The 4605-nt window shown below is 60.4% G+C and overlaps 1 long non-coding RNA gene across 1 annotated transcript in view; it reads left to right on the top strand.

The window, feature by feature from the left end:
- LOC111733612 overlaps positions 1–1757 on the top strand; it is a 7903-nt gene extending 6146 nt beyond the window's left edge. The window contains exon 3 of the long non-coding RNA XR_002778051.1: positions 1651–1757. This is a non-coding gene — a long non-coding RNA (uncharacterized LOC111733612). The remainder of the gene's footprint in view (positions 1–1650) is intronic.
- Positions 1758–4605: the final 2848 nt, after the last annotated feature.

Below are 4605 nucleotides of genomic sequence, written 5' to 3'. Positions count from 1 at the left end.
CACGCTGCTTGTTTGGGTCTCCACCTCCCATGTTAAGAGGCTGTTCGTTCACAGGTGTCTGGTAGCCCTTGGATGTCAACTCGCGGCTGAACGGGAGGCCGCAGAGCTCTTTAGAAGTTCAGGAGCAGAGCTTGGGCACCATACGCTTCATTGTGGGATGACCTGGGCTGCTTCTTCGAGCATCTCCTGATGCCGGAATTCTTAGCCCTCTCCCCCTGGGATGCATCGGGCCCCACAGGAGGGCGAGTCTGATCGCTGGAGTCCTGGGAGCTGGAAGGGGAAAGACGCAAAGTGTCCCTTAATCTGTCACCCTGATTTTGGCAAGGTACCCGAGCCCTCAACTGTGCCGGCTTCCTCAGTTCACAGACCCTCTGCAAACCTTCTTCGGAGAATAAACTTCTATTCTTCTTCCAAGATGGGGGTGTCGTCCCAGTGGAGGGGGGCTTGGGAAAGGGGTTGGGGGCTTCGCCCGCATCCGAAGAGCTTTCGCCTAGTGCTCCTCGTTGCGGCGGCCTCTTTGCCCCAGTTCCAGAGGGAACCTGGGGAGATTTCTCCGTGTAAATAAGCTCTTCCCCCGCCCCTGGCTTTCTCGGTGGCCGCCAATGGGGCCCAGCTTCCTCGAGTCATTCTGCTCAGTCAGAGTTTGTCCACCTTCTGAAATTTGGTGGCCGCAGTTCAGCTGCCTTTGTCCTTCCCTGTGTCCTTGTGGGTTTGCGTCTCTCAAATCGCTTTACTTCCCCGGTCAGGTTTCCGGGGAAGAAAGAGGCCGAGCTGGATGACGATGGTCGATCAGCTGTCCCCAGAGCCCATTCTGCTGCTTTCCCAGTCAACACTGTCTTCCGTTTTCATCACCTGCTCTTCCCGATCGTTCTCAAAGGAGACTTTCCTTCCCCAAAGTGTGCTCCGTGAAATGTTGGTGGGTGAGCCAAGAACAGCAGGTGCTCTGGGGTCGAATGCGTTTGGGGTGGTTTGGGATTTTCCGGGGAGGCTGCGATCAGTCCCAAAGCCCGCACCTCCATAGCCTGGGTGCCTTCAAAGCCGCTGTGCTTCTGGCCTCGCAGGTGTCCTGTCCGAGGGCTGCTGGCCTCCCCTCCGGGTCCCCCTCCCCACTGGCCCCCGCGGGTTCTCTGGAGCCTCTGTGTCTCCACTGCTTGCCCCCAACCCTCTCGATGTCCGGCGTCCGTTATTATCAAGTCCACTCTGAAGCCCCAGACTCTGGGCCCAGCCTTTTCTCAGTGTAGCGAGATTCCTTTTCTACTTTAATGTATTTTAAAAAGTGAGGTATCATTTGCGTATTGTAAAAGGCATGAATTGTAAAGTGTATACCTCCATGCGTATAGCCACATAACCGCCCGCCAAGCAAGAGATCAAGTCATAGAATTTTCTAGCACCCTAGGGCTCCCTTGAGGTCCTCCCAGCCACGGACTCCCCTGCCCTCCACCTCAGGTCACCCCGTCCTGATTTCTATCACCGTGGATTAGTTTGGCCTGTTTCTGAATACGATATGAGAGAGACACATGGCGTGCGCTTTTTAAAAATTTTTATGTCTGGCTTTTTCCTCTCGGCGCAATGTCTGTCCGATGCATTCACATTCTCCCGCGTCACCACCGTCCATGTCACCACCGTTCATTCCTTCGTGTTGCCAAGAAGTGTCCCATCGGACGGGTGCGCCCGTCCGTTTGTCCGTTCCGCTGTGCGGGGACATCTCGGCTGTTTCTGGGTTTTGACGACTTTGAATAAAGCCTCCGTGAACCTGTGTGTGCGCAGCTTTTGTGGGCCACATGCATTGTTTTTTGTTTTTTGTTTTTTGTTTTTAAGACACACGCTCAGGAGCGGAGCTGCCGGGTCCTGGAGTAGACATGTTTATCTTGGTCAGAAACCGCCTCCCTGTCTTGGTGGTGGCGCCAAGACACGGTCCCCCAGCCTCGTGGCGCAGGGGCGTTGCAGGCCCTCCGCGTCTCCTGCAGAACTTGGCCGGTCTCTTTAATGATCACCGTTCTGGTGAGCGTGATGTGACATGGCATTGTGGTCACTCACGTGCCAGGCGTTAGGGACCTGTCACCTCCTCAGGAGGCTGGCCCCTGGCCCCCGGCCGGGTTAGGCGACCTCCAGTGGGCCCCCGCCGCCCCCACGCGTGCCGCCCGGTGGCATGACCTGCGGTCACATCGCGATGGCCTGCTGAGTCTTCCGCTGGTCTGTGAGCTCCCTGTGGACTGCAGGGGCCTCTTATTAACTGCTAAGGCCCCGTGGTACAGCTCAGGTCGGGGGCAGGAAAGGCACTAAAACACCTGCTGGGAAGAAAGGAGGAAGGCGGGAGGGAAGACGGGAGAAGAGGGAGAGACAGAGGAAGGGGGAAGGGGGGCTGGAGGGAGAGGGGGAGCCGGGCCCGGCGGGCGCGGTGTGAGCGCAGCGGGGCCCTCCTGCCACCTGCGCACACAGACACACGATCCCGTGGGAGCTGGCGCCCAGCGCCGCCGTGTGTAAGCAGAGCCTGCCCCTTCTGGGATGGCCCCCTCTCCCGACGCTGGCCCACACCTTCCCGTGGAAACCCAAGATCCAGCCTGGGACAGGAGTTGGCAGATGTCTGTGAAAAGGGCCGTCTGCCTTTGCCGATGAGGATCCTCCAGACAATGGGACGACCTCGGCCGGGAATTCCCACCGGGCTCCCAACAGGACACTCTGACAGGCCTGGGTCACAGCCCCCCCACCCCCCGCCGTGTAGGGTCCCATCTGAGGGCTGGGGGTTCCCGCTCCCCCTGGGCTCCCCAGGAACCAGCTCACCCTCTCACTCAAACCCGTGGCCCCTGCTCTGGCAGATCTTTCTCCAGAGACCCTGAGCTGGGGGTGTTGGTGCTGCTGACGCAGCCCGACCCGTCTGGGCCTGGACCACGGGGGTCTGAGGAGCCGAGGCCCCGGGGGGCTGGGCGTGTGGGGCCGGGGCACACGGCGATGACCGTGCACGATCAGGGCTCAGAGATGGACAGCCCCGAGTGCAAGTTCCCTCCAGTGCCCCGTTGGGAGGTGGCCGCACGGAAGCCAAGGAGCTGAACGAGGCAGCGCCTGTCGGGGTGGGAGCCGCACACAATGATGGCTTGGGGTTCGAGGCAGCGTTTGGGCGCCTACAGCATTGGGACGCTGGGCGAGGCTCGTCTGGGCCCCGGTTCCTGTGTGTGTAAAGCGAGGGTTCATATCGGTCCACACCCAAACTCGCGGTGCGGATCGAGAGAGGTGGGACCACGCGGCACACGGCGTCACGTCCGGGGCCAGTGGCAGCCGCTCCGGACTCGGGCGCCGGGGGTGGCCGCTTTTCCGTAAGCCCCGAATCATTTCAGAACATACGGTGGAGCCAAAAACGGAAGGAAAAAGACAAAGAGAAGGAAAAATCGGCATCACGCCGCTCAGGATCCGAGCGATTCGGCCGGGGCTGCACCTCGGCTGGATCTGGGGTCCTTCCTGGTGAAGGGTAGAGACGGGGACCTGGGGGCGGCGCCGCACGGGAAGCCTGACTGGGGAGAGGGCGCCGCAGGGGCAGAGTGCTGGGATTCACCTCGCTCTCCCCAGCGCCAGGAAGGGGCCCTGAACTTTCCCCACGGTGTGCCCCTGGGATCCCTCATCCTGTGAGGCTCTCTCCCCAGAAAGATCCCTCGGGCAGGTAAGTTTGAGAAAGGTGGCGGGTGCTGTCTGCCGTCGGGTAGTTGCACCGCATTGCAGTAAACACGTTTATCCAGCGTCTCCAAGGAGTCCCGGGGTGACCGCACAGCGAGGTGGGGAATTTTTATTCCCCAGAAATTCTCGAGACTCCCTTACGGCAGACGTAACTGGAGTGTGAGACACCGCGGCTTCCGTGCAGAGTCAGCGAGGCCCAGGGCACGGACCTCCCAGGCCCTCTGGCCCTCCAGGGACAAGTTCCACGGTCAGTTCCAGGAGAGGCGCAGGGAGAAGGCAGTGACGGACCCGCCTGGAGGAGATGCTGATGAGGTCACGTGAGAGGGCGTTTGCGAAGCACTTGGAATGACCGGGACGCTCAGTGGTGAGCCAGACTCAGATGTCCTGTGTCTGGATTACAGTTGGGGACCTTCCTTTTCCCCTTTCTCCTCTCGGTGGCCACCCCATCAGCAGGACAGGCCCTTGGGGGCCCTGGTGACGGTGACGGTGGGCTTGACCAAGCGCGTTTCTCATCGGTCAGGCCTGACGGCTCACGGCTCCCCCGAATACCGGGGCCTGCCTGCTGCTGTGCTTCTCCCGACCTCCCCTTCTGCCCCTGCCACCCTGCCAGGCCCCACGTCAGCCCCGCGCCCCTCCGCAGGGAGCTGGTTTCTCCTGCATCCGGTGCGATGTCCACAGGGTTTCGGATAAGCCACTCAGCAGCCCCCAGTGTCAGATGCCTTTGCTCCCCGCCGTTCACGGCTGCTGGCCAAAGTCGCCCAGCTGTGTACAGAGCTACACATCATCACATAACAAAGTGACACAATCAAAAGCACTTGGGGTCCTCCGAGTTCCTTCACGAGACCCCGTCACAGATGTAGGTTCGAATACGGCCCATCCGAACCTCTTGGCCTGTGCGTCTCAAGCTAGTAAAACTGTTAAAACCCCAGAGTTACGGCT

The sequence above is a fragment of the Pteropus vampyrus genome, unplaced genomic scaffold, assembly GCF_000151845.1.
Source record: "Pteropus vampyrus isolate Shadow unplaced genomic scaffold, Pvam_2.0 Scaffold586, whole genome shotgun sequence".
In the NCBI taxonomy this organism is placed as follows: Eukaryota; Metazoa; Chordata; class Mammalia; order Chiroptera; family Pteropodidae; genus Pteropus; species Pteropus vampyrus.
This window is presented reverse-complemented; position numbering and strand designations above follow the sequence as displayed.